The sequence below is a fragment of the Macaca fascicularis genome, chromosome 9 (genome assembly GCF_037993035.2).
Source record: "Macaca fascicularis isolate 582-1 chromosome 9, T2T-MFA8v1.1".
Classification (NCBI taxonomy): Eukaryota; Metazoa; Chordata; class Mammalia; order Primates; family Cercopithecidae; genus Macaca; species Macaca fascicularis.
This window is the reverse complement of record NC_088383.1, coordinates 120,525,259-120,545,563: the sequence shown is the minus strand read 5'-3', so window position 1 is coordinate 120,545,563 and position 20,305 is coordinate 120,525,259. Positions and strand designations below refer to the sequence as shown.

General features: G+C 42.9%; 1 long non-coding RNA gene across 1 annotated transcript; it reads right to left on the bottom strand.

The window, feature by feature from the left end:
* Nucleotides 1–3,558: 3,558 nt before the first annotated feature.
* On the bottom strand, nucleotides 3,559–19,934 carry LOC123566862 (uncharacterized). Its single transcript, XR_006689530.3, has 4 exons — nucleotides 19,394–19,934; nucleotides 14,042–14,249; nucleotides 5,036–5,190; nucleotides 3,559–4,775 (listed from the first exon to the last, which is right to left on the bottom strand). It is a non-coding gene; the product is annotated as an uncharacterized lncRNA (long non-coding RNA).
* Between the last annotated feature and the right edge of the window lie 371 nt (nucleotides 19,935–20,305).

Here is a 20,305-nt window from a genome sequence, read left to right as displayed (position 1 = left end):
CTGACACACAGTATGTGCTTTATAATCTTCAGTGAACCTTCAATAATCATTATCAATGCTATGCTAAAACTGCATGCTTACTTCTTTGCAAGCACTATGCCAAGGACTTTATAGTCATTATTTTAACAATCTGAGGAAACTGGGAAACTGCAGCATCAATAGGTACAGAATGCCGTAAGTTGACATAGTCAGGTGTCACATCTGGGCAATCTGACTCCAGAGAACACACTCTTGCCCACACCCCTCCCATTTCATCATGTACAGCCACCTCCAGTGCTTCTCTATGTTCTGCAGAGTTCCTTGTAAGATAAATGGTGAATGCTTGTCCAATGAGTTAAAGGACATAATTCCAAGCTGAATTACTGGCCCTGGATTGTTCACTGCATCCAAGAACTCTAATCTTGAAGGATTCAGCACTTCAAGTCTTCACACCCAACCAGGGTTAATAAAGGAAGAGAGACAGGATTGACCAAATGAGCAAGCCAGTGTTAAACCCTGCTCAGCCAGGTGGCTAACAAGATTCTTATTGACAGGAAAATAAAGACATCAAAGAGCAATGTGCTTCACTCTGCCCTGTGTTCAAGTGAAAAATGAGTTGGACCAGAGCAATAACAGAATATTTCCCCTTTCACAGTTTGTCTCTAGTGATACTAATGCAACCAAGCTAACAGCAGGGCTAGTGGTTCAACTACCACCTGGACAGGGAGGCAAGAAGAGATGAATGGGGACAAGAGAGAGGGAGCTTCATAGCTTCCCAGGCCATGGAGAGAACTCCATCCCACTAGGAGAGACATCCCTGGGTGGGCCAGGAAGTGTGTGGAGCACTTGCCATGTGAAATGCAAATGAGAACATTCATAGGGGTCAGGGTGGGGACATATATCTTGTGCCAAGTACTTAGAAAAGCCTCTTGTTTTAACAATTATATTTAACTCTTCAACACATATCCAGTAATCATCTAATCAGTGCCTAAGCTTGCATTAGATGTTTGCTCCTTTTGTATTTGTATTGTCTAATAATAATAAAAACACCTAATATTATGTGGCCTTTTATAGTTTACAATGTGCTTTTACCTTCTGCTTGTTTTGATTTAGTCTCAAATGACACCAAGGGATAGGTGTGGCAGGATTTATCATTTATTATGCCTTTTTCCCACTTGAGGAAATCAGGGTTCAAAGAACAATCACCAGCAGCTAAGAAACATGTATTGAGTGTTCAACCTATGCAAAGCACTGTGCAAAGAAGTTTGCACACATTATTTACTTTCACAACAGCCATTCCAAGTAGAGACAGTATTACCTTCATTGTGCAGATATCTCACTGAGAGAAGAGATAATATTTAGTTTCCCAAAGTTGCACATACAGTAGGTAACTAGGCTGGTATTTAAAGAAGTCTTGTGCCCTTGTTCGGAAGTTCACGTTTATCCTATCACCAGAGGTTAAAAAATTTGCCTAAAAGCATGTGACTTTCCAGAGACAAAGCTCCACCAATATCCAGAGTTTTTTCCTCTATCTTTGCTGCTTGGGGAAGTTATCTATTAATATTGGAAAGGCCTCTGTTTTAAGGGCAGTTATATCTGCTAAAGGAAACAAGACAAATATAATAGCCTATAAGAGAAGGACCTGATCTAGTTTGTGGGATAAAGGAAGACTTCTCTAAAAAAGTGACAATTAAGCTGAAAACTAAAGGATGACTTAGTAGGTGAAGAAAGGAGGATGCACTTTCTAGGCAGAGGGAAAGGCAATCTGTACAATCGGTAAATGTCCAGAGGAAAGACTATGCCATATTTAAACCCTGGACCAAAAATGCTATAACACTTGGAGTTCAGAGAGACAAGGAGAGAGTCAAGAAAGATGAAGCTGAAGAAGTCAAATAGTTTCCAGTTCCTTGCCATGACCTACCATGCCTGTGTGATTGGACCCTGACTGAGTACAGCAGGAAGTCCCGGATAGCTTTAGGCAGTGACTTAAAGACTGAGTTGTAGATCTAATATCAATCTAACTGAAATGGAAGGAGCAGACATGAGGAAGGCAAGACAGTATAGGGGATAAACAGTTAGGAGGCTGCTGCAATTATCCAGGTAGTAGATGATAATTGCTTGGTTAGGGTTGTGGAGGAAAAGGTGGAAAGGAGGGGAGGGATTTGAATGATGTGCATAAAATCACAAGAGTTGACAATAGATTAGACATAGCGAGACAGAGAAGAGGCCAAAGATGCTGTCTAGATTTTTTGAGTTGCACAGCTGTCTAGTACAGTAAATGTTGACTGAAATGGCTGACACAAGAGAAGCAGCCTGGTTTGGGGAAAAGGAAGGCAGTGAGTTTGCTTTGAACAAGTTGAAAGAGCCCAGACTGGGCTCTTGCTTCTCTGCTTTCTGCTCCATTTATAAGGGGACTTGAGGACTTCCTGTATTCCAGGTGGTGTGTCCTGTTCTCAAAGCCTCCCTAAAGGACTCAGAGTTTCAGGAACAACTGATTCCTTCCCAAATCCCTAATTAGAGGAGCTGGAATAACACAGTCACGCTCTCACCCTGTTGGCCACATTTGCAACAGAGCGGATTCACGGTTCAGAGCTACAGTGTTTGACCCTGTAATCTTCTCTTTGAAAATACATTTTATGCTTATTAAGCCCAAGTTTGGCAGTTGACTTAAGAGCCATAGTAAGAGCTTTTTACAGGAATAGACACACAGAGACCAAACGGAATTGGGAGCGGGGGAACAGCTAATCATTTGGGGTTTTCCACTGTTTATAGGAGAATCCCATCAACATCCCACAGGAACATAAGATTTCAAGTTTCCAGAAAAAGGAGTGGTTGTTTCTAGCTGAGGACATTAAGCAAAAACTTCCTGTAAAACTTGCATTTAAGTTGTCTCTTTGAGTATGAGTATGGTTTAGACAATTGTGATGGGAAAAAGAAAAAGTAAAAGAATTCAGGCTGAGGAAAAGGCAAGGACCAAGGCAGTAAGCAGGAAGATAGATGACATATCTCCTCCCCAGGCACCTTCCAGAAGCCTCTACTTATTACCTTGTCCTGAGTACAGAGCCCTTATCTATCCTTACTTAGTGAGAGTGATTGCCACCTGCAAAAAGTTTCAGCTCAGCAGCTGAAGCATGACCACACTGGACTAACATGCAAAGGGTTGAAGACCAGGAGAAAACAGAACTTGGAAAATATGATTTAACAATTATTATAGGAAACAGTATGGAGATTATTTAAATAACTCAAAGTAGAGCACTTTATCCAGCAATCCCTCTAATGGGTATTTATCCAAAGGAAAAGAAGTCATTGTGTGAAAAAGACACATGCACACACGTTTACAGCAGCACAATTCACAATTACAAAGACATGGAACCAACCTAAGTGCCCATCAACCAACAAGCAGACAAAGAAAATGTGGTATATAGTAACAAACCTGCACGTTGTGCACATGTACCCTAGAACTTAAAGTATAATAATAATAATAATAATAATAATAAATCTAGTCAAGAGGAAGAGAGAATTTATTTCACCAGATGTTAAAACAAGCATCATGAGATGGAATATTTTTGTTCCTGATTGTCCAGAGTTGGAGCATATGCCTATCCTGAACCTGATATTTTAGCAGAGAAACTCCAATGTCCTGACCACCCGAGTTAGTGCATGGCACCTATTGCTCTCTGAAACTTTAGGATGAAGCAATTAGATGAGACTGGGAACAAAACAAACTAAAATAAAGTTGGGCCACTATTACGATAAGTAGTGGGAGTGAACCTTGAGAATAAATAGCAAAAACCAAATGTCCAGGATTTTGGTATATTAAATGCCACTCTTCTTGCTTCTTACTTCTATGGGCATCATTTCTTGCTCTCAGTAACCTTTTTGTTTTTGGTATCATTATTGGTGAGCTCTCACTATGCACCGAAGTATTGTTAGAGGTCCTCAACACCCACTGACATGGGGATGGAAAGTGACGTTGAAATTATATTAATTAGGTGGCTGGCAAGATGGCTGAATAGGAACAACTCCAGTCTACAGCTCCCAGTGAAATCAGCACAGAAGGTGGGTGATTTCTGCATTTCCAAGTGAGGTACCCGGCTCTTCTCATTGGGACTGGTTAGATAGTGGGTGCAGCCCACAGAGGGTGAGCTGAAGCAGGGTGGGGCATAGCTTCACCTGGGAAGGGCAGGGGTTTGGGGAGCTCCCTCCCCTAGGCAAGGGAAGCCCTGAGGGACCATGTCATGAGGGATGGTGCATTCCCACCCAGATACTATGCTTTTCCCACACTCTTCACAACCCACAGACCAGGAGATTCCCTCAGGTGTCTATACCATCAGGGCCCTAGGTTTCAAGCACAAAACTGGGCGGCTATTTGGGCAGACACCAAACTAGCTGCAGGAGTTTTTTGTTTTTTGTTTTTTGTTTTTTTCTTTTCTTTTTCATACCCCAGTGGGGCTGGGAACACCAGTGAGACAGAACTGTTCACTCCTATGGAAAGAGAGCTGAAGCCAGTGAGCCAAGTGGTTTAGCTCAAGGGATCCCACCCCCATGGAGTCCAGCAAGCTAAGATCCACTTGAAATTCTCACTGCCAGCACAGCAGTCTGAAGTAAACCTGGGACACTCGAGCTTGGTGCGGGGAGAGGTGTCCACCATTACTGAGGCTTGAGTAGGTGGTTTTCCCCTTACAGTGTAAACAAAGTCACTGGGAAGTTCGAACTGGGTGGAACTCACCACAGCTCGGCAAAGTCGCTGTAGCCAGACTGCCTCTCTAGATTCCTCCTCTCTGGGCAGGGCATCTCTGAAAGAAAGTCAGCAGCCCCGGTCAAGGGTTATAGATAAAACTCCCATCTCCCTGGGACAGAGCACCTGGGGGAAGGGGCAGCTGTGGGTACAGTGTCAGCAGACTTAAACCTTCCTACTTGCCAGCTCTGAAGAGAGCAGCGGATCTCCCAGCAGAGCTCTTGAGCTCTGCTAAGGGACAGACTGCCTCCTCAAGTGGGTCCCTGACCCCTGTAGCTCCTGACTAGGAGACACCTCACAGCAGGGGTCAACAGCTACCTCATACAGGACAGCTCTGCCTGGTATCTGGTGCCACTTTGGGATGAAGCTTCCAGAAGAAGGAACAGGCAGCAACCTTGGCTGTTCTGCAGACTCCGCTGGTGATATCCAGGCAAACAGGGTCTGGAGTGAACCTCCAGCAAACTCCAGCAGACCTGCAACAGAGGGGCCTGACTGTTAGAAGGAAAACTAACAAACAGAAAGGAATAGCATCAAAATCAACAGAAAGGACATCCACACAGAAACCCCATCCAAAGGACACCAATAGCAAAGACCAAAGGTAGATAAACCCACGAAGATGTGGAAAAACCAGTGCAAAAAGGCTGAAAAAAAAATGTGGTATATATACACCATGGAATACTACTGAGCCATAAAAAGGAACAAAATAAGGTCTTTTGCAGCAACTTGGAGGAGGTAGAGGCCATTATTCTAAGTGAAATAACTCAGGAATGGAAAACCAAATAGTGTACATTCTCACTTATAAGTGGGAGAGAAGCTGTGAGGATGCAAATACATGAGAATAATATAATGGACTTTGGGGACTCGAGGCGGAAGGTTGGGAAGGGGGTGATATGGTTGGGCTTTGTGTCCCCACCAAAATCTCATATTGAATTGTAATCCCCACATGCAGAGGGAGGGATCTGGTGGGAGGTGATTGGATCATGGAGGCAATTTCCCCCAGGTTGTTCTTGTGATAGTGCAGGAGTTATCATGAGATCTGATGGATTAAAAGTGGCAGTCTCCCCTGCATTCTTTCTCTTTCTCTCTCTCTGCCTCTCTCTCTCCTGCTGCCTTGTGAAGAAGGTGCCTTCTTCCCCTTCACCTTCCGCCATGATTATAAGTGTCCTAAGGCCTCCCCAGCCATATAGAACTGAGTCAATTCAAGCTCTTTTGTTTATAAATTACCCAGTCTCAGGTAGTATCTTTATAGCAGTATGAAAATGGACTGATACAGGGGAGAGGGAAAAAAAGACAACATATTGTGTACAGTGTACATTGCTTGGTTGACAGGAGCACTAAAATCTCAGAAATCACCATGAAAGAACTGACCCATGTAACCGAAAACCACTTGTACCCCAAAAATGACTGAAACAAAAAAAAAATTAAAAAGGAAATGTCTTATTTTCTACCTGCCTTCTCTTCTTCTACATCTACACATGTGCTAGAATAGCCTATTCATTATTGCCTAAACATATCCTTTAGTTTTCTCTCCCCCTACCTTTAATTATACTGTTCTCTCTGCCTGAAGTATTCTTCCTCCATCACTTTCTGTTCAAATCTTGCATCTCCTCCATGGTACTAGATCCAACTCAAAGACTACATCCACAGTAGCCATCCTTCATTCCCCAGTCAGAGATGGCACTTCCCTTCCAGCAACTTCCCCATGTGCTTCTCATTTGATGTCTCACTCTCCAAGCTTACGTTTGGTCATGTTGGAGTCATGCTACAAACACTTCTTGTGCCAGAACTATGTCTAATTCCTCTTCAGAGGCCCAGAAAAACCTTGCACACAAGTGAGAGCTTCATAAATGTTAAATAAATGAAAGGCCAAGCCTAAATCAAGAACTCCTGGGTCCTCTTTCCAGTTCTAACTCTGAACTACAAAACACAGGAGTAATGTAAAGCCTACAACATTCACCAAATACTTCTCTTCCATAGCCTGAAACCATGATAGCAAAACTCTGAGCACCTAGGGTGTTTGTAGCCAAATTTACTTTTACTTTTTCTGAGTTTCGCAGTTTTATCTTGTGAGAAAATTTTTTTCCTGACAGTATGTTGGTAGTTCCTCTGCCCTCATGTACTCTACCTGGTGGTAGAGAAGAGATGACTGTGGCAGGGAATGTCTTGTTCCTCTGCCCACCAGGCTGCTCAAGTTGAGGTCCAAATGCCACTGTGTACATGTGCCTGTATATGCCCTATGTACCCATGTGCAGGAAAGTGCATGTGTGACCATGGACATGTACAAAGATGAAGGTGCAGTCACTGGCATATGCCATACCCTTACCAAGCCAATCCTCTATTTTGGAATATTTTGGCTTTGGCCAGAGAGAGAGAGAGAGAGAAAGAATCTGTTCCCCAGTGATAATCACGTTACTGAAAACCACCAGGAGTCATCATATTTATCTTTCTCATTTATCCAAACCCCAAACAGCCTTCTGCAGCAAATCACATTTCAGCATGGCAGATTATTCTGTCTGTAGCATAAACTTCTCATTGCATCTCTCTCAGGAGAAGCCTCTCTAGGTAAATATAAATCTTACTCTAATAGCAACATTTGGAGAAGTAATGTTATTTGCCCTGATTTAGAGAAAACACAACATAGTCTCTAGCAAAGCTGATCCTTTCTTTCGAAATTAATCAAAGGCACACAGAAGCAACACAAATGTTTCTCTGGCAGAGTGAAGTGCTGGTATGTGTGTGGGGGTGGTTGGGTGGGAGGGAAGGGGTCGGGGGGATCTTGAATTATTCCAGCCTTCTAACCCTCCCTCTGTGGAGGAGGCAGAGGAGTGGGATCCTTCTTTTTTTATTCTTGTGATGTGAGTGGTTTCTGCAGACCAGTTCATAAGATTCACATAGAGTTGAGAAAGATCAAATGACTATTTCTCATTGCACAACTGAGAGTCTGCAAGTTTTACCCCAAGGGAATATGAAAACTCAATCCAGTATTGACCTCAGCATGTGGAGGTAAGCCTTTGAGAGTGCAGTGAAGGAGCAGACAATTACCTTCTGGAGGAGAGATGGGGTTTTAATGACCACAGCTTGATGGGAGGGAGGGACCCTGTGAGCCTATTTCCTGCCTGGCAGAGTCACTGCCTTTCTGACCCTTTTCCACCTCTAGCCCCTGGGGAGAGGGAGACAGAGTTTGTAATCAATGACTGATTGATTAAATAAATAACAGTGCCGGCTGTTCTAAAGCATCACTTGCTGCAACCAGCTTGAAAGCCTGGGCACTGGAGTCAGACTTGCTAAACCTACATCCCAACACTCCCGCTTATAAGCCAGGTGATCCTGAACTCATTACTTACCCTCCCTATGCTTCAATTTCCTTATTTACAAGCTGAATTGCCAAAATGGTTGTGAGTATTGAATGAACTAATGTGTGGACCTAGAGCAGCCTGTGATGCACTGGAGAGTGTCAACCATATTATTATCATTTTTCATAGCACTGATGAAACCCTCCATGTGAACCTCTTTCTGGCCCACATTCTTGTGAAAACCGCGTTATACAAAAGAGCATTAAATGTGTAGATTAACAAACGTGATGGGTTACAAAAAAGCTGCCAAGGGCTTAGGACAGGAGGACAATAAGAGTTAACCCATCTGTTCCTCCATGGTCTAAGATCTTTTAGAATTCAGGCCAAATACATACTAAAATGTTCTATTTTTCTTGGGTTGGTTATATAGAATCCACTTTTGTGATCAGAGACCATTTTCTGTCTTCCAAAGTGAAAGTGTGCTTCTAACTACATTCAGGATTGGAAAGAATGTAAGAGGAAGAATCAGGTCTGAATTTAACATCAGTGGGCCATGGGATTTTTACAAGTCCCTTCTCTGCTGTGGGCCTCAGTTTCCCCATCTCTGTAATGAGGAGGGTGTTGTCAGTGGCCTTTGAAGAATCACCCAGCCTCTGCCAGTCCATCACCACCTGCATGTTCTAGGTAGGCTTTGTGTCGTGACTGAACTTCAGAAGTGCACAAGTTGGGGGTCACCCCCAATGCCCCAGGACTCAGGCTGGAGAAGCGAGCAAAGAGTCAATGACTTCTTTGGTTGTTGGCATCTCAGTAGTTTTGTTAATGCTCATGGGGCCAGCAGAGTGATAACAAGTGTGGGTCTCCTGCCCCATTCTTCCAGTTGCACTCTCATGGTGAGACAGGATCAATATCAAAGACTGAGTAAAGGAATTAGCTATTGTGTGTCAGTCACTTCCCTCTGGAGAGCTGATGGTTCTCAGGCTTCTTCATTGCATGACCCTCTGTGAGGTCCTTGGGTGCCCAGATTCTAACTATCTTACCTTCCAGAGGACACTGCTCATGGTACAGGCCTTGCTGTCCCCAACAGCCTCTGCCAACTCTGTACTTCATCTCTGTACTTAATTTCCTTCTTGTCCTGGGCCTTCTGTCAAGCCAAGAGCTGGTGACCAGAGAGAGCAGAGGCTGGCCCAGCTTCACTCTGGGTTTCCATCTCCCTAAAACCACTGGTTTCTCTTAACAATTTCGGAGCAGGGTTTTAAAACTCCATGTTTGAAATGCAGTAGAGCACTGCTATCTCGATAAGGCAAGAGAGTTGAGTCTACCTCAGCAATCAGACAATGCATCATTTGATAAATCCTCAAACAAGAATTAGGCACCTGCCACATGCTAATAACAGTCGAGTAATCTTTGAATGCAAACTGGATATTATAAAAGCCTCTTCACACTTTTTATCTCTTTAATATTTACAATAACCTTATACATCTACTAGAACAGTAGATATTTTATAATGACGCTCAGAAAACTCTATGAATATGCTGGCAAGTGACACAACCAGGACTCAACCCAGAGATATTATAAGTACAATAGGAAATACGAAAAAACAAAGGACCTAGCTCCTGCCTCTAAGAGTGAATATCCTGTTGGGGAAAAAGAATGTGGGCTCCATCTGGCTTTGTCCTGTACTACTGTTTGATAGTTTAATGCCCAATGATAGATAACATATTATGCAGATTATGAGATATAAGAGTTAGCTCACTCTGGCCTGGGAAGTGAGGAAAACTTGAAAGGGCTTCCGGCCAGGCTTTGGAAGATAGGGAGGGATCCTGTAAGCAAGGGGAGACCTGATCAGATGAGAAAAATAGCACTATCAAAGGCCACCCAACCATGCCCTTCAAGATCCTATTTCCTTCTAGTTATCCTTGACTAAAGATGCAGGCTTGCATTATGGAAAAGGACATGAGAAGAAATTGCTCAGGTATTTCCTCACATTCAGAGCTGTGACTGGCCTGGAGATCTGGGGACTATCTGCATGGGAACGTGATCCAGGAAACAGCACTAGAAAATGGTTCTAGCAATATATGGTGAAGTTCAAATTAAAGTCGGCTTGACTATTCCTAAGAGACAGCACCTTAAACATTTTACCAAGTGCTATTTGTGATAGAAAATATAAAGACACACCCTATTTTGCTCACCTGTTTGGATTTTTAAAATTCATGCTCTGCTTATGTAATTCTAGAACATATTCATGTTTATTTCAATCCACTTATTTATAAATTCTGCAGATATTTGAGCCCCTGCTCTGGGTTAGTTACTGTTCTGGGCACTGAGAAAAAAAGCAGTGAAAATCCATACAGTCAACTCATGAAGTTGCATTTCTGAGTTTTTTTCTACATTTCAGTAGAAAATGATCTCTTGGAAATATATGGCATCCATTTGGGGCTTCCCACAGCACAATGCCTGCCCACATTTAAGGAGTGGAGTCCTCAGAAGACACTCATCCAACCCATGGAAATAAGAAAGACTTTGCTCTTTTAAGGAATTTTCTGTCAAATATGGGTACGATCTTCCAAAGCTGCACATCAGTAAGAGTCTTACTGTCTTCCTCTTCAATTATCAACAACCCTTAGGAAGAACCAAACCCTGGTCCTATGATCTCTCAATGTTCCCAAATTATGCTTCTATTTGTCAGGATTTCTTGGCTGTCAATAACAGAAAATCTAATCCCAATGGCCTCAACAGTAAGTACCACCATGTTCTGTATCTTATCTGACATGGGATGTATGATGGAGTGTTCCCAAGGGGACTAATTCGGTGTTCAAACCAGCATCACCAAGTCACATTCTTTCCACCCTTGTTTGCTGTCACACTCAGCATGCTAGCTTGATCTCTAGGTTGGCTCTTTCATGGCCCTAAGAAAACTACATACAACATTTTTGACGGTCATATGCAAGTATCAGCTGGAGAGAGAAGAGCCCATTTTCTCTAAGTGCCTTTTGTTTGGTTGATTGTTTTTGGAGTGAGAAACTCTTATCCAGAAGACCCCTCTGTGGAATTCCCCTCACATCTTCTCTGTCAGACCTGAGTCATATGACTTCCCCTAAACCAGTGCCTGGCAAGGCAAATGGGATTACCATGATTAGCTGCCATGTGCTTTGAAAGATGTGGGGATATTTTCCTATGCTGGAAGATGAATCTTGACTAAATATTTTTAAGCAAGGAGGAAGGGAGAAAGGAGAAATGCCTTCTGAGTGGATAGTGAAGGGATCTGACACCATGGTTTCCTCTCATATGCTGAATTCCAAGATGGCGCTACTTGGTGTCATGTAAAATGTTTGCATCCTACATGCCAAACATTGTCCTAGACACTATAAAAGACATTGATTCCAGGTGCCTTCTGAGTTTTTCTTCAAAACTCCTCTCATAATCTGAAATTTTTTCTGCTTATTTGTTAGTTTGCCTCACCAGCTGCAATGCAAACTCTAGGAAGGTAGTGACCATGTGACTCTTGTTCATTGTTTCAACATATACGGCAGCACATGGCACACAATTGGCACTCAATGAACATTTTTGAATAAGTAAATAGGTGAATTCCTTACAAGATGCAATATTCTCCCTATTCTTCCATAGCCATTCTTCTTATTTTCCTTTTGGGGAAATTGGTCAATAAAACTTAGGTAACTTGCTCAAGATCACTCAGGGAACATGTGGTAAAGTCAAACTTTAAACCTAGGTCTGTTAGATTCCACGTCCTTGTTCTGTCCCCAGTGCTATATTCCCTGACCTTGCATGAATACAGCCTTTGATTTAATGAGTCCTCTTCCTTGAACAGCTACAAACCCCTTAGTCTCTACCTGCAGTCATGCTCTCAGTTACCTCTGCTCCTGCTCTTCTCTTGGTCTGGAACCTTTTCTTCCCACCAGTGCAGAGCTTCTCCCCACCCTGTACACATCCATGCCCAAAGTTTAGCCCAGGTCCCTCCCTCTTCCTGACACTATCATCTTGCCTTCATTTTTTCATCCTCTACCTCTAGCTCTTCTACCTCCCCAGGGAGAATGCAAATCCTCAACTACCCCATGGCCTTGAGAGAATAATGACTATGATCTCAGGTTCTATGGCCGGACTTGCTGTGTGCAAATCCCAGCTCCTGTTGCTGATTTGTGTGATCCTGGGCAAGCTTCTTTGCTTCTTTGGGCTTCTTTGCTGATCTGAAAAATGGGGATAACCATGGAATGCACAGCACAGAGTTGTTATGAAGACTGAGTCACCACGTACAAAAGTCTTAATGCAAAGCACATGGTAAGAGTCATTTAAATATCGACTATGATTTTTCATTTTTCTTATTTTCTTTCTTAGCAGTGCCAGGCACTAAAGGATGTTGAAGAAATTCCTGCTAGCACAAATTTGCTAATTCTCTGCCTGCTTCCTCAGTATATGGTATTTCTCCCATACTGTCCTGCAAATTTCAAGGACAGGCATTGTTAGCGTTTTCTCCTTCCTCTGTACCCTTTCAGGGTCTACTGTAGTGATAAGAGCCCGACAGGCACTTAATAAATCCTTATGAAAATGAACAAACCAAAAAAGCCCTGGGCTTCAAAGAAAATTCTCATTTGAATTTCTTTTCTGCCTTTCCTCTTTCCTTTAATTGTGCATCTCTTCTTCCCTTCTGAAAATCAGATTAAGCCCCACTGAGGCTAAACCGATAGGGTTTCGAGTCATTTTGTTAATGGATGTAAATTGACTGTAATCCTTTTGTTTCATGGCTACTGATGGTTGGTCAGGCAGGTGACTGAGATGAAGATTTTAATCATGCCCAAAATGTGATACCAGCTTAGAAAGTGCCAGTCCTCCACTACACCACAGAGTCATTTATGATGATGCTGCAGTCGGAAAGAACCCCAAGAAACCTTAATTGGCCTTTGGCTAATTTCAGAAACCAGCCTTCTTTGTAATTTGCTGCAAAACTGGTACAATTCCCTGAAATAAGATCAGCGAGAATGTTACAGAAAATGGCTCAAGGCCAGATCTGTGCACCACAGATTCATTAAGGATGCCGGAGCTAGATTTAGCTTCCAATGCGCTTGTCTTTGGGAGCACTGGTTTCCTATTAGGACTTGACTTTTAAAGGCCACAGAAAGAGTTGCTCCCAGCAAGGTTTTGCAGCTGCCCCTTTGGTCCACACTTTAGTGACCCCAGAGAGAAACACTGGTGAGAGAGAAAAACAGGATACTTGATTCACTTTGGGCAGGAGTCTGTGTCCCCACAAAGGTGAGTCTGGAATTGAAATTTATAAAATGAGAACATATAGAGCATGTCAGCTGAGGCCATTCCAGGTGACACCTGGGCTGACACACATACAGTAAGGCCTCATTAACTTAGAACAGGGATGGCAAATGGGTTTCATTTCATATGACATTTCTGATCAATTACAGTGGAGAACACTGTGTTCAGAGGGATTCTCCCACTGTATCTCAGCTCAACAAGAAAGAATGCTGTGATCATTCAGCAATGTCTGATGTGGCAAAGGCATAGGAAGTGAACCCATATGCCAAGTGTTTGCAGTCTTTGACTGCAATAATGGAGTGGAATAATGGAGACAGAGTGGATTTCTGTCCAAAATGTTGAAAAATCTATAAAGCTCTGTTGTGTTTTTTCACATACTGTTTTCCATGGTAAACAGTAATATAAATCATAAATAGGAATGTCCAAAGTTAGAGCACTTATTTAAAAGTTTTTATTCAGTGGACTCTCACATTTTGTGTTTTATATCATTGGAAAACCTCTATCATGAGATCCTATTGATGGTTTATCAGTGAGGGAGACCGTCAATACGGAGGAGCTGTTCTATGGTAATGAAGGAGAGAAACCAAATTCCCTGTGTCGCTCACAGAAGACTCCTCCCTGGATACCGTCACCTTGAAACAAACCCTATACACCTACCCCCCTATTTCCATGGGTTCAGGCAAGCCTTACAAAAGACAGCTCTTGCTCATTCTCACCATTTGCTGAAGGAAGCAGCAGCTGATGAGTAACTCACCTGTTTCGCTTGCCATCTGCGTCACTGGTTCAGACCAGTAGGAGGGAACCCAGGAGTTGAGCAAGAGGAAAGTCGCTCCACCAAAGGTAGCTCCAGCTCTGCTGCTGACACTGCCCGGTGTTAGCTCTGACAGCTGTTAGGCAAATCCACTCCTCCACTACTGTTCATGATGACAGCTTGAAATGGGGCTGGGGATATTCTCCCTTTCCTGAGTAGAGAGAATGAGGGAAATCAACACAGCAAGACACATCTTCTCTGCATATTTTGTGGGTACCTGCAGGCTAATGGAAAAGGCACCAATGATTCAGAGTAGGAGGTTTCTGTGCCAGTCTGAGCCTGGAGTGCCAGAGACTGGCAGTAGCCCTGGAATAAAGACAGTGCAAAGATTTCTAAAGACATTTCAATCTTTTCAAAACCTGGGCTTGAATGTTTCAGTGCAAGTCAAGGGAGGGAAGAGGGGATTTTTGGAAAGCAGCTGCCAGAAGTTCCACCTTCCAGCTGATGAGCTTCCCTTTCAGGCTGATGAAAGCAAGACAACTTCTTCAGCTTCACCAAGAAAGATACTTAGTAAAAGTCAACTGAGTCAGGCTAGAGATCAGCTCAGAAAAGCCACTGCCCTCCTCTCTCTCTCCCCACTGTGACATCAATAGCTGCAGAATCATCCCTGGTTTCTAATAAACTTGATGAAAATATGAATAACAATTTTTTTCTGTTCACCTTCTCATGAAGTGGAAAATTCCTTAAATTGGGGGGGGGCGGTTAGTGAGTGGACCAGTCTAGTTGGAAATTAAGTTAAATTCAATTAATTTACATAAATAAATAGGGTTACTTTGGTATTGTAATTAATTCTTGCTTTGTAAAGTGAAGTTTGTCCCTGCAGACTGTGTCACAGAATGTGCCATGAGAAACTGCCCTAATCTTACTGACAGCCTGGCTTCAAAGTCACCAGCAGATGGATTCGAAGCTCTTCGAGGACAGAGTCAAGGCTGATACTGTTCTTTTGGATAATCAGGTATTCACTTGGCAAATATTTATTGAGTGTCTACGCTGGTCGTCCACCAGTATACACATGGTGCTTAAAAGTAGATACGATAGATGTCCCTTCACTGATCTTATGATCTGGCTGAGGAGGGACAGGTTATAAATAAGGAATCCAACCAATAACAAAATCCTTTCAGGTGATGACAAATGCTATCTTATACTATAAAAATTAGAAAATAAAAAGCAGTGAGAAAGGCCCCTTGAGGTTGGTGGCTCAGGGAAGAGGTGGTACCTAGACAATAGAGAATCAGCCTAACTCCTAGCAGAGGAAATGTCAAGTGCAAGGTGCCACAGGCAGGCAGGCTCAGTGGTACCAGAAACAGAAGGAAGACCAGCATCACCAGAACCTGGTAAGTGAGAGGGAGAAAGACATAAGAGGAGGCAGGAAGGGCAAAGAGGGGCTTGGTCAATAAGAAGCCATTGGAACATTTTAAGGTTTTAATCAGTGCTCTGATTAATATTTTAAAAGGTCATTCTAGCTTCTTTTAGAAAATGGATTGTAAAGACTAACAATAGATGCATCTTACATGTACATTATCATTCTAAATCTGGGAGGGGGGCAGATGAATGATTGTTGAGCAAAAGTACACAGGCAAGAATTAGCTGACTCTAATTCATGGGTACAGGATAAGCTGCTACAACAAAAAGGTCTCACAATACAACAGCTTGAACAATATAGTTTATCTTCCTGTTGATAAGTCCATAGATGAATAGTCCAGGGTTTGCGAGATGGTGCTTCTCTACAAACTCATCAAGGACACAGACCACTGAGTTGACCCAGTCTATGGCTTCCATCTCTGAATCCCAGACAAATGCTTTAAGTTTTGCTATTTCCCAGCCACGAAGAGGCAGACAAAGGGAGAACTCCAGAAAGTGTCTGGTCAATGTTTAATAGCTGGCTCTCCGAGAGGGAAAAAACAAACCCTGATTTGTAGCATTTGCTGATGTCCATGGTCTAAATACTTCTACCATGACTGATTTCAGACTATCAGCTGGGCCTCTCTGAACTCAGAGTTGGAAAGAAATGCATACAGTGAGGTCTCACAGGCCAAGTATGAGCAGGCTCAGTATACCACTGACCTCAGGACAGAAAAGAAATCCCTTACAAGTAAAAGCTTTTGCTAATTCTGCTAAAAGAAGTAAAAGCTTCTGCTACAAGCTTGAACTATTCTCATATAGCGTGATAAGGCACACCACACTCAAGAACACTAGACTATAGAGTCTGGGAGAAGCTACATATTAATTAGTGAACAGGGGTTCAAAACTTTACTGAACTTCCCAGAAGAGAAATATTTTAAATGATGGGGGTAGAACACAGGGAATTTTTAGGCTGGTAAAAGTATCATGTGTGGTACAGTAATGGTGGCTACACGTCATTATACATTTGTCAAAAATCTGCAGAATGTATCACACAAAGAGTGAACGTTAATGTAAACTATAGACTTTACTTAGTAATAATATATGAATATTGGCTCATCAGTTTTAACAAACGCAAGAGGTTGAAAAGAAGGGAAATTGTGGGGGATGAGGGAGAATATTGGAACTCTTTATACTTGCTGCTAAACTTTTCTATAAGTCTAAAACTGCTCAAAAACATTAACTATATTATATCAATTAAAAATATCTGTAGGGGAAAGATCACCATGTATATGTACATAAATGTGAAAGTGTGTGTCTGTGTCTGCATAGGTATGCTAGTGAGTATGCCTGTGTTTGTGTTGGTGCATATGTGTGTCGGGTGGGTATAGGGTGATAGGAGAGACTTCTTCATCGGCCTGGTGACAGGAGAGCTAACTGGCTCACTGTGCTGCCCCTGAACCTCAGACCCAACAGAGAAAGCCCAAAAGCAATCCTTTGGAAGAAATGCCCATCTTGCCTCAGTCAACATGGCGCCTTCCTCCATAAGCACACTAATTAGGGGCTTATTAATGTGGGCCTGCCTGAGACTGCACTTTCATTGACTAGATATTTCCCATGAGAGTTCCCCTAAAGCAGGGGTCCCCCAGCCTTTCATCCCTTTATTTGTAATTCCCCTATCTGCAATTGTATTGGACATAACCATCCACGTGTATTCTGATCTTGGAGGGGAAGGAGCACCAAGATGGAGCTTGAGAGGAATCACTATCCTCTTCTCCCTTTGTCCTTATCCCAAAGACAAATAACCATAAAGGATAATCTATATTGCTATCGAAAATATCCAATTTCCTTGCTGTTATACTATGGCCTATATGATAGTCCTCCTCCAGAACCTGTGAATATGCTCCTTATATAATAAAAGAGACTTTGCAGATGTAATTAAGGATCTTGAGATAGGAGATTATCCCATTTTATCTCAAGATGGGATAATCTAGCCAGATGGACACAATATAATCATGAGGGTCCTTATACAAAAGTCAGTGTGACAGGGGAAGCACAGGGACAAAGAGAGATGAGAAGATACTGTGCTGCTGGCTTTGCAGTGTTGAGAGTGGACTTGAGCCAAGGAATGCAGGCGGCCTCTAGAAGCTAGGAAAGGCAAGGAAGTGATTCTACCCAAGAACAACTGAAAGAAATGTCACCCTGCTCACCCATTTTAGGACTTCTGACCTCGGGAACTGTAAGAGAATAAATCTGTCTTGTTTGGAGTTATTAAGTTTGTGATATTGTGTAACACAATTTGTGATACCAAATGGGAAACTAATATACATCGCTGCAGCGTGAGAATCTGCACTCTCTCCAAGAGTCAAGCTCTCCAGGTATCCCTTTGCCTGCTTACTGTTTTTTCTTTTAGCACCTACTTTAACCTGTGGCGCCGGCAGTGAACCTTGAACCCTGACAAAACACACGTCATCTTATCTCACTGTTGTTAGTGCCAGGCACAATTGCAGGCGGGCATATCAGGGCACTCAATAAACACCTGCTGAATGAATGACTGAATGAATTTTTCCAAATTTATTCCATGCTCAAAAGGAAATGCTGGGATTTATTGTTTTTATATTTTGTTTTTGAGTTATCTTCCCTCTATCCCATAAGAAACCACCCACACACATAATTTTGGTGGCCTCCAGCTGTAAGTACACACAGATTCATTTCTTGTTTTGACCTGGCCATGTGATCTAAGCTCTTTATGGGACTCTAATTCCCAGAACTTCGTGCTGGTAAATAGACATCTCAACTTATTTTTATGTGGGGTGTCAATTTAAACTAAAATCAGATGGGAAGCTCTACAGAGCCCTAAAATATACCACCCTGGGTTGGGGTCAAAAAGAGATGGTGACTATATCTGGGACAGTTTCCATGTAGAACTAATAAAGAAAACCTTAACTCTGGGCTCATAAAGAGAAAAAACTGCTACCAAGTCACAGATTGTACCCCTAACCCAGCCATCCATCTCAAATATGCAATATCCCTGGTCACAAGGAGACTAGACAACAAATTATAAGCAGATGAGATCCTAATATGGAAAAACATGTCAAAGGCTGTCTCCTTCTGAGGGTGGGTCATAAAGTCTAAAAGTATCCAAAATATGATTTGCAAAGAAATTTAGAGACCAATAGTTCAACTTACCTTCAGAGCTTGATAAACGACTTCTCCCAGACCTCAGTTTTCTTAAGACAGTAAATGTCTGTTTCAAGTCTTGGCAGCATATAAGTACAGGAGGGCACTTTTGTTTTTTAAATTAAATGCAAGGAATTAATGAAACGATCACATTAACTTTCTAAAATTTAATATTGACTAATTTCACTCTTTGATGCTCTACAAAGCAGTTGAACTCTGTCAACCAAGAACACAAGCAACACACACAATACACATACAGGCACGCAAGCACAATTGGGAAGGGTACTGATCCACTGAGGGGACGACGGCTATGCAAAAAGCAGCCGTTCCCACCCTCCTTTCTCTTTGATTCCTTTCCATGAAGCTGGAAATGCCAAGTGTCAAATATTTCCAGTTATTTAAGCCCCCAAGATGGATCTTTTATTTCTCAGAGAGAACACTGGGCAGGAGACTTCAGAGAAAGCTCCATTTAAATGTTCCAAGTTGATTTGCTTTTCCATGGGAGCAGAGAAGGAGCAGGAAGATGCCAATTAAACCAAGGCCTCAGGCACAGTCCTCTCATTACAGGCATCTGTGGTGCAAGATCTTTGCAGAACCCCTCCACTGTGCTAGTGAGCTCTTGTGATTGCCCACCTCTTAGAATGACCTCCAGGCTAATGACAGAGCGTTCTTTCAGTTGTTCCAAACGAGACCCCATGGCTAGTAGGACATTTGGCATTTCTGTAGGGGTTCATTTAAGCCACGTTTTCTGCAGTCATACATGGGAAAACTTACCTCAGCTTAAATACAAGGAAATGCTCCAAGCTCATGCATCTCTACGGATGACTAGTAGAGTCTACTTGATTGGAAGAAAGGCAGGCACCTCGTAGCTTTGAAGTTCTGTTGTCTTACAGACAAACAAGCTGGTACAATGGCATTCTCATGGTGCTTGTTTTGTTTCATTTAATTTAATTTAGGAGAGCTAAATAATTAAACATGAGGCCAAAGTACATAAGAAAGTGGCAGTCTTTTATTGCAAATATGCACACACTCTCGGGCGAAGTTCTCTGGTCCTCAGGTGTGGGGGGCCAGGGAAGTCGCACCGGCGCTCTCGGGTGATGTTCTCCGGTCCACAAATGCGGAGGCCGAAGAAGTCACGCTGGGTCCTGCCAGTGGCAGACTTTTATGCATTGGTACTGGAAGGGGGAGGGCAGTGGGCAGGATAAGGGCGTGATAGGGGCGTCTCCGTAGGCGTGGCCAGGTAAGTTCGATCTCTTCGGATTGACATCACCTGGCGCATGCTCGGTTGATCTGCATCTCCCAGGGGCGGGCTGCATTTTCCCGGGTGAGGAAGAACCCGGAAGCAACATGGATTATGCCTTCTTGTTCACCTTCCTCCATCTTGTCCCTTCTCCCTCACCCAAACAGTGCTTAGCTTCAATCTTAAAATACAACCCATGAAATGACTGGAAGAGATAGTTCACAGAAAAAGAAATATAGTTAGTTAAAAATTAACGCCTGTAATCCCAGCACTGTGGGAGGCCGAGGCGGGTGGGTCACGAGGTCAGGAGATTGAGACCATCCTGGCCAACACGGTGAAACCCCGTCTCTACTAAACAAAATACAAAAAAATTAGCTGGGCGTGGTGGCGGGCGCCTGTAGTCCCAGCTACTCGAAGCTGAGGCATGAACCCGGGAGGCGGAGCTT